The sequence below is a fragment of the Triticum urartu genome, chromosome 7A (genome assembly GCF_056163025.1).
Source record: "Triticum urartu cultivar PI428250 chromosome 7A, HENAU_Tu73, whole genome shotgun sequence".
Classification (NCBI taxonomy): domain Eukaryota; kingdom Viridiplantae; phylum Streptophyta; class Magnoliopsida; order Poales; family Poaceae; genus Triticum; species Triticum urartu.
The window spans coordinates 263,184,210-263,194,228 of NC_141879.1; the positions used below are offsets into that span (position 1 = coordinate 263,184,210).

A 10,019-nucleotide genomic window follows, 5' to 3' on the forward strand; every position below is an offset into this window, starting at 1 on the left:
CCTCGTGACCGCCTCTCTGATGCCTTGGCGTAGGGTCCAAGTCTCCTGGATCACGTTCGGTGAGAAAATCACGTTTCCGAAGGTTTTATTCCGTTTGGACTCCGTTTGATATTCCGTTTCTTTGAAATACTGAAATAGGCAAAAAACAGCAATTCTGGGCTGGGCCTCCGGTTAATAGGTTAGTCCCAAAAATAATATAAAAGTGGAAAATAAAGCCCAATATAGCCCAAAACAGTAGATAATATAGCATGGAGCAATCAAAAATTATATATACGTTGGAGACGTATCACTCTCTTTTACAGATGACCATCGTGCTACACCCGTCTAGGATACGGCACAACGGAGACACAGGCGCAGACGTGCAGCAGGGACCCGTTCCAAGGATTCTTTTTAGATTAAGACCCTGCATAAACCTTTCTTACTGTCTCTTGTTGATACACATCCTTCGGATTCTCAGTACTATTGAGAAGGATGTTGGCGTCTTGGCATGTGGCCATGTCAGAATAATGCACGTACCTGGACACCAGGGGCTTCTTACAAAGGGCACTGTTTAGGCCCAGTTTATACCATAAAGACCGAATACCTTAGGGAGTGTTCGGCGTCGCGAGTTTGGCCTTATATGCATCAGCTCCGAATCATGTCTTTGGTCCAATGTTGGGTTTTCCCGGCTCCTGTGTTTTGCTGCCTTACATTCCGCTCTATCGGCTAAGGCGGCACCAGGAGAACTACTGCGATTGTGCCGCGGTTCATCCGGACAAGCACCTCAGTAGAGAAAGTCGAAAACTGACTGTCATGATATAGCGTGAGACTGGTCAACCACTCGATGACCTATCCGAATGTTAGAATTCCTTCGCCTTAACGAAGGGCCATTTCCCGGCCAGGCATGTACGCACCCCGAATTCGGGAGAGTGCGGAGCCACCAGGGGCTATATAGTAGCCCCACCGTCAAACTCCTATGGCTAAGTGAAAGTGTTAAAGCATTATAGTCCAGTTGCCTCGTTCGCTGCACTATCACCTCCTTAATAGGACCAAGACGTTGGGTTAAGTGTGAACACGCGTCTTCTGCGAACACCTCCGCATTATATGCGTGGGGGTTGAAGCCAACGACTGCAATCTTTCAGGTTATATACATATATACATAAACGGCCGCACAAGAGGCATCATATTACTTCCAGGCAAAAGTATAAATACAGCCTTAATAAATTTCATAAAAACATTGTGTTTACAATGGGAATACATGTCACTCAAGCATAATATTCTTCGAGCACTGGGCCTCTATCAAAAGAGCACCCTCGAGAACTTCTTCGAAATAGTGCTCGGCAGCCACTCGGCCTATGGCTGAACCCTGCGCCGCAACAGTGGTAGCATCCATCTCCGCCCAGTATGCTTTGACACGGGCAAGGGCCATCCGCGAGCCTTCTATACACGCCGACCTGTTCATCACATTGATGCGCGACACCGCACCTAGGAACTGCTGCACTAAGCTAAAATAGTTGTTCGACTTCGGTTTTTCCGGCCACAGATGATCTATGACGGACCTCATGGCGAGTTCGGACAACCTATTGAGTTTGGCCCATTCGGCTAGCTGATCAGTCAATGGAAGTGGATGCTCTGGAACGTTAAACTGCGACCAGAACAGCTTGTCCACTTCACGATCTGTTTGATCCCGGAAGTATTCGGCCGCATCGACAGCGCTCGCCGCCAAGTCCATATATGCGTCTGCCGAACTCCACAGCCGATCCAGAGGGGCATACCGCAGATCTCCGAACTTCCTTCGCAGCATAAAGGGCTTCCCAGCCGCAATATCCCCGGCTTCACGCAGCTCCTCCTTCTTCGCCCTCATAGCAGAGCGGGTGTCTTTGGTCGCCATCGTGACCTTTTCAAGGTCCGTCGCCTTCACTCGATTTTCTTCTTCAAGGAACTGGCACCGGTCGGCAATGTCTTTTAACTTTACAGCCATCTTGGCTATCTTCTCCTTGCTCTCGCAATGCACGGCCTTCTCGGCTCTTAACTTTTCGGCTGCCTTCAAAGCAGCCACATTACTACTCCTTGCTTGTTCTTTGGCTCGGGCAAGTTCCGTCCGAAGGGTCTCCACGGTGGCAGCTCCATCTGCAGTCACAACATATTAAAGATACTGGCACCACGCTGCTCTTACTATGTGACATTCACCAGAAAACATTACTTACCCTGTGCCGCTTAAGTTCGGCAAACTCATTAGTCTGGCTAGCCACCGGAGCTTCTACCACCTGCACATAAAGGCGTTTTGGTTATTACCTGGGACTACGATCCTCTGTTCGTCGCCGTTCTCGATGACAACCAGAGTCTCAGGGGCTACTATCTACACAGGGCACACCTAAAAATGTGCGGTACTATCAAAAAGTATATCATTTCACGTACCTCAAAGCCCGTCAGTAGACTCATAAAGGCTTCATGCAATCTGCATTCGGCGGACGAAATTCTTTCCATCATCGTACCCATAAACGTATGGTGTTCTTCTGAGATGGCCGCTCGCTCCAACAGCTCCCTCAGTATGTCCGACCGCATACCAGACGGTGCCGGACTCTTTTGTTTGCTCTCTTCAAGAGCTGGACGCTGGGGACTTCGGGTGACTATAGGATTATCTTCTGGCCTCATCGGATCTGGAGAGGCCCTCCGTGACGACACTTCAAGGTCGCCCGCTTCTTGAGCGGGGGAGTCCGGGGGAGGCGTTTCGCTCTCCATCATTTCTGGAAGAAGATCCCCCGAAGACGAGCTCTGCTGAGAAGGGCTAAGATCCGAACTGCAAGATAAATGCTTCGGTTATTTTCCTCAGAGGTAAGGTAGTATATCTTCACTATTAAAGTACTTTTTGATTACTTACAGCTCATTAGAGGGCAGATCTCCGCGCGGACTTTGTGCGGCAAGAGCACCCTCCAAGGCAGGACCCTCTGGCGGAGACTTCTTCTCCCGTTTGGAAACCTTGGTGTCCGGATCTTCAGAGGTAGTCCTCTTCCTTCCCCGGTGTGAGAGAATGTCAGATTCCTCCCTCATGAAGGTGCCCGTTCCCTCGGTTGGAATAGGTAGCGGTGGAGGCCCGCTTTCGCCCTCTTTATTCCCCCCTTTATCTTCCTTTAAGGGCTCCGGGCAAGGTGCTAGCTCGAGCATATTTTCCAGTACCGGATTTTCCAAACCCTCAGGAAGGGGGGCCGAACACCGAATCATCTTCGCCTTTGTTAGCCAGTCCTGGTCAAAGAGCAATTTCTCAGAATGACGTCATGATAAATGAAAGACGGTGTGTTCGGCTAGAGGATTACTTACTTGGTCGGCAGTATGGTTGCTGCTCAGGCCCACGTCCTCGGTAGTGTCCGAACACTCCATTTGGGGTCCGAAGAATGATTTATACATCTCGTCGTGCGTCAGGCCGAGGAAATTCTGAATAGTGCACGGTCCTTCTGGGTTGAACTCCCACATGCGGAGGGGTCAACGTTTGCATGGCCGGATTCGTCGAACCAGCATGACTTGCACCACCATAACCAGACTGAAATCTCCTTCAAAGAGATCTTGAATGTGGCTCTGCAGGACAGGCACATCCTTGGCTAGACCCCAGCTCAGCCCTCTGCTAATCCATGACATCAGTTGTGGTGGAGGGCCCGAGCGGAAAGCAGGGGCAGCCACCCACTTGGCACTTCTAGGGGCTGTGATGTAAAACCACTCCCATTGCCATAATCCGGACACCTCTGGAATGGAACCCTTTGGCCATGAAGCTCCAGCGATCTTGCTTATTAATGCGCCTCCGCATGCTACATGCTGCCCCTCGACCATCTTCGGCTTCACGTCAAAGGTCTTGAGCCACATGCCGAAGTGAGGGGTAATGCGGAGGAAGGCCTCACATACGACAATAAATGCCGAGATGTGGAGAAAGGAGTCCGGGGCTAGATCGTGGAAATCTAGCCCATAATAGAACATCAAACCCCTAATGAAGGGATCCAGAGTGAGGCCTAGACCTCGGAGGAAGTGGGAGATGAACACAACGTTCTCGTTGGGTTCAGGAGTAGGGACGACCTGCCCTCGGGCAGGCAGCCGATGCGAAACCTCGGCGGTCAGGTATCTGGCCTCCCTCAACTTCTTGATATCCTCTTCCGTAACGGAGGAGGGCATCCACCGGCCTTGAAGGCTAGATCCGGACATGATTGAAGGTCCGAAGCACCTGACCTGGGCTTTGGGTGTTAGAACTCGAGGCGGGGGAAGGATTCGATTGAGCACAGGAGGGAAAAAGTAAAAGCCTTGTCCCTTTATAAAGAGGGTGAATATCAAGCGTCCTCTCCGTAGCCGTTTGGGACTTGCCTATAATCTGGGAGTCCTAGACACGGTTGGGTTACCCATGACCGTATTGATGAGAATCCCATAATTAGGGGAACACGATCTCTGCTTTGACAAGACGTGTCAAGAAACCGCCTCGCGTTATGTGTGGAGCTGGTTGAAGAAAAACAGTTCGAATAATCACCAAGCCATGTCATGATGTCATGTTGCCAAAACGTGTCAGCAGATTAAGATTTGTGGAAATATTATTCTCTCTACGGTGGTATGTGGAACTTATTTTGCAGGGTCGGACACTATCCTTGTATTCAAATTCTTCTGTGATGTGTTCGGAGGACGAACCCGCCTTGCAATGCCGAAGACAACACTATGCGCCGGACTCATCTTCATTGAAGCCTGGTTCAGGGGCTACTGAGGGAGTCCTGGATTAGGGGGTCTCTGGATAGCCGGACTATATCCTTTGACTGGACTGTTGGACTATGAAGATACAAGATTGAAGACTTTGTCTCGTGTCCAGATGGGACTCTACTTGGCGTGGAAGGCAAGCTAGGCAATACAGATATGTATATCTCCTCCTTTTTAACCGACCTTGTGTAACCCTAGTCCTTCCGGTGTCTATATAAACCGGAGGGTTTTAGTCCGTAGGACAACATACAATCATACCATAGGCTAGCTTCTAGGGTTTAGCCTCTTCGATCTCGTGGTAGATCAACTCTTGTAATACCCATATCATCAAGAATAAATCAAGTAGGACGTAGGGTTTTACCTCCATCAAGAGGGCCCAAACCTGGGTAAAACATCGTGTCCCCTGCCTCCTGTTACCATCCGCCTTAGACGCACAGTTCGGGACCCCCTACCCGAGATCCGCCGGTTTTGACACTGACAACGCGACCACGCTATCTTCCCTCAATCCCTCTGCTGACTGCTGCCCAGAATTGGCAATGGGGTTGTTGTCTGTTGACACAAATTTCAAAGATTAAACATTTTTTATCTGCAATCTTCTTATGGAGTTGTTTACCACTGCTGTCAAACATTCAAGTTCACTTGAATTGTATTTGAATGTGAATGTTGCTGTTGCTACTGTTAATGTCAATTTCATTTCATTTTGTAGAAATAAAAGATGAAGAGATATTTTTCATCCGTGGCCGCAACAGAAGTGTCTACACTGGGAGTTTTAGCAGGGAATGAAGGGGCTGAGAGGACTGAAGCAACTCCGGAAAATGAAACAACTGCAGAAATGGGACCACCGCCTTCAATCTCAACTCAAGAAAGCAACATTTTTGTTATTCCTGATTCTACTCGTGGTCAACTAAGGGAGGCGATATTGAACCTGATCCTGGTCGTAGGAAACCTATTGAAAGCTTAGATCCGGATATTAGAGATGTTGCTAGAAGGATGTATCTAAATATGGGTCCATGCCAACCAAGTGGTCATAAATTTAAAAAAGAAACTAGAGGAAATTCTTTGAAAAAAGATCCTTTCAAGCTAAATGGTTCAAGAAGCATTCTGATTGGTTGGAATATCGTGTTGCTAAGGAGGCAGCCTTTTGTTTCTATTGCTTTCTTTTTAAGCAAGCTAGAGCAGAAAACTATGGTGTTGAGGCATTCACAACAGTAGGTTTTAAAAATTGGAAGGATGGACTTAGTATTATTGATACACATGTTGGTAAACATGATAGTGCTCACAACAGAGATTACGATGAGCCACTTGGTGGCATTCCAGAATTTTGGCTTTGGCACCGATCCAACAGAGATTATGTTGGGAATCGTTGCATGGAAGACAAAAAAATTCTACGCACACGCAATGATCTATCCATGGAGATGCATAGCAATGAGGGGAGAGTGTGTCTACATACCCTCGTAGACCGTAAGCAGGGGCGGATCTGGGCCCCAGGCTCCCAGGGCCCAGGCCCGGGGCATGGCAATTTTTTAGTTATTACCTATGCATGTTTTTGAATGGGCCGAGGGCTTGGCCCAATACACATCCAGCCATCCAGGGCCCAGGCCAGGCTGTCCTCCATCGCTCGCTGCCTCGCACCAGGACTGGCTCGCACGGGCGCATCAGGCCACCACTCGCCCCTTCTCCCTTCGTTCCCTAGACCTAGATCAACGCAGGCAGCTGCCGCCGCCGCCCGCCGGTGACTTCCCTCCGGTCTGTGCTCCCCTGCTCGCCTACTCCGCCGCTCCCCACCTACTCACCTGCTCTGGCTCCACGGTCCGCACCTGCTCCACCGCCCGCCCGCGCCCTCCGCCGCTCGCCTAGCCTGGGCTGGTCGCCTGGTCCCCTGCTGCTCTGGCCTCCGGTGCTCGCTGGCTCGCAGTCTCAACCGCTCCTGGCTCCACGCGGCCATGCTATCTTCCCTCAAACCCTCTGCTGACTGCTGCCCAGAATTGGTAATGGGGTTGTTGTCTGTTGATACAAATTTCAAAGATTAAACATTTTTAATCTGCAATCTACTTATGGAGTTGTTTGGTGCTTCTCTCAAACATTCAAGTTCACTTGAATTGTATTTGAATGTGAATGTTGTTGTTGCTACTGTTAGTGTCAATTTCATTTCATTTTGTAGAAATAAAAGATGAAGAGATATTTTTCATCTGTGGCCGCAACAGAAGTGTCTACACCGGAGTTTTAGCAGGGAATGAAGGGGCTGAGAGGACTGAAGCAACTCCAGACAATGAAACAGCTGCAGAAATGGGACCACCACCTTCAATCTCAACTCGAGAAAGCAACATTTTTCTTATTCCTGATTCTGCTCGTGGTCAACTAAGGGAAGGCGATATTGAACCTGATCCTGGTCGTAGGAAACCTATTGAAAGCTTAGATCCGTATATTAGAGATGTTGCTAGAAGGATGTATATAAATATGGGTCCATGCCAACCAAGTGGTCATAAATTTAAAAAGGAAACTACAGGAAATTCTTTGAAAAAGAGATCCTTTCAACTAAATAGTTCAAGAAGGATTCGATTGGTTGCAATATAGTGTTGCTAAGGAGGCATCCTTTTTTTCGATTGCTTTCTTTTTGAGCAACCTAGAGCAGAAAACTATGGTGTTGAGGCATTCACAACAATAGGTTTTAAAAATTGGAAGGATGGGCTTAGTGTTATTGATACACATGTTGGTAAACATGATAGTGCTCACAATAAAGCTAGGCAACAATATGCGGCTTTCAAAAATCAAAGGCAATCTATTGTAAATGTGATGGATCGTGGCACCATAAAGACCCAAGAAGAATATAGAGCTCGTCTTATCATTATTTTGGGTGTTATAAGATTTCTTCTATTACAAGCTCTTTCTTTTCGTGGCCATGATGAGAGCTCCATCTCGAAGAATAGGTTTTTTTTGGAGATGATGAGTTGGTACAAGGAGAAGGATCTGAATGCTAAGACTTTGCTTGATAGTACGGGCGGGAACCATTTGATGACTTCACATGGGATACAATTGCAGCTGTGTCAAGCTTGTGCTGAAGAGACCACCAAAGCAATCATTGATGATATTGGAGATATAAATTTTTCTTTACCTGTTGATGAGTCTAGAGATGCATCAATAAAGGAGCAAATGGCTATGGTTTTAAGGTTTGTAACTTTGCATCTTTTATGTTAGTTATTGTTTTGTTCTTTACTAATAGTAGTAGTAGTAGTGTAGTACCTAATTGTTGATTACTCGTGCTTCTTCGTGTTAGGTAGGTATGTCGATAAACATGGGTATGCGATTGAGAGGTTCATTGGGATTAAGCATGTTGGTGACACAAGAGTGGCTTCTCTAAAAGCAGCTTTGGATGGTATGTTTCTTAAACATGGCTTGTCTATGTCTAAATTGAGAGGGCAAGGGTACAATGGAGCTTCTAACATGAGAGGAGAATTTCGTGGGTTGCAAAGGTTGATACTAGATGAAAATCCTTATGCATTTTATATTCATTGCTTTGCCCATCAGTTGCAGTTAGTGGTTGTTGCTGTTGCCAAGTGTTGTTCCTCTGTATTGGATTTCTTTAACCACGTAACTTTGATTGTCAACACTGTCAATGCTTCTTGTAGGAGACATGATGAACTAGCCCAAGAACAACATGATAATATTGTGAGTCAATTGGAGTCCAGGGAAATTTTTTCAGGAAGAGGGAAAGACCAAGCAACCAACCTTGTAAGACCTAGCTAGGGATACACGGTGGGGCTCACATCATAAAACTTTGTGTCAGTTTATTGAGATGTGGACATTTGTTTTGCATGTAGTAGAGAACATTCATGATGATGCAGAAAATTTAACACAAAGAACCACACCAGCTGGCTTGATATCTCAGATGGAAACTTTTGAATTTGTTTTCATATTGCATGTTATGATCAAACTATTGGGCAAGACTAATGAGTTGTCACAATGTTTGCAAAGGAAAGATCAAAACATTGTTCTAGCAGTGAGTTTGATTGGGATCACATTGTGACAACTTCAAAATATAAGAGAAAATGGTTGGGATCAGCTCTTGAAGGACACAACTGACTTTTGTGTTAAGCATAACATTATATTGCCTAACATGGATGATACAGTACGTGCTCGGGGTCGTTCAAGGGGGCGTGGTGGTCAAATGGTAACTTTCTATCAACGCTTCAGATATGAAATATTTAATGTTTTGCTTGACCAAATAATTGCTGAGTTAAATAACCGCTTTGCTGAAAGATCTACTCAATTGTTGAGATGCATTGCTTGTCTTGATCCAAGGAACTCATTTGCTAATTTTGATGAAGACAAACTTGTTCAACTTGCTGAGATGTATGCTGATGACTTCTCCATATATGAGATTTCTTTCGTCCTTAAAAACCAACTTGAAAACTTCATTGCTGATGTGAGAGCTGATTCAAGTTTTGTTAGTTGTAATGACCTTGGTAGTCTTGCTGTGAAGATGGTTCAGACTAATATACACATGGTCTTTCCTTTGGTATATCGTCTTATTGAGTTGGCATTGATTTTGCCTGTTGCAACCACATCAGTGGAAAGAGCTTTCTCAGCTATGAGTATTATCAAGACTGAGTTGAGGAATAAGATGGGTGATGATTGGTTGAATTTTTCCATGGTGTGCAATATTGAGTGAGAAATATTTGCAAAGGTTGATGATGATGCTATGATATATCGCTTTCAATCCTATAGATCTTGCAAAGGAACTTTACCTTGTCGTAGTAGTAAGTTTCCAACTCTGTACAATGTTAATTGTTTCACTTGATGTTTATGTCTTTTCTTATGAAATTTTGCTTTTCATTTCTTCAAGGTGTTGGCTCTTCTTCCACCGTTGATCAAGTTATGGAAGACACTGGTGAAGAAAGCCATTGATTTGGTACTCTTTTTACTGCACGTACTGTTCATAGTTTTTGTCATCTTTTTTTATCTATTTTGTTGTATCTCTAAGAATTGAGTTTAAATTCTAAATTTTTGATGCAATTGAGCCATATTTGAGGTAGCTATAGTTTGATGGTCGTTAAGTTTTTCTCTCGCGACAAAAAAAATTTGGGCCCGGGGCTTGCTCCAATCCTGGCTCCGCTACTGACCGTAAGCGGAAGCGTTTTAACAATGCGGTTGATGTAGTCGAACTTCTTCTAGCTTCGATTGATCAAGCACCGAGCGTACGACACCTCCGAGTTCTGCACAAGTTCAGCTCGGTGACGTCCCTCGCCTTCTTGATCCAGCAAGACGTCGAGGTAGTAGATGAGTTTCGTCGGCACGACGGCTTGGTGACGGTGATGGTG

The 10,019-nt window shown here is 46.1% G+C and overlaps 1 pseudogene; it reads left to right on the forward strand.

Moving 5' to 3' along the window:
* Nucleotides 1-5,480: 5,480 nt before the first annotated feature.
* LOC125525765 (uncharacterized) lies at nt 5,481-9,606 on the forward strand (annotated as a pseudogene).
* The last annotated feature ends 413 nt before the right edge of the window (nt 9,607-10,019 follow it).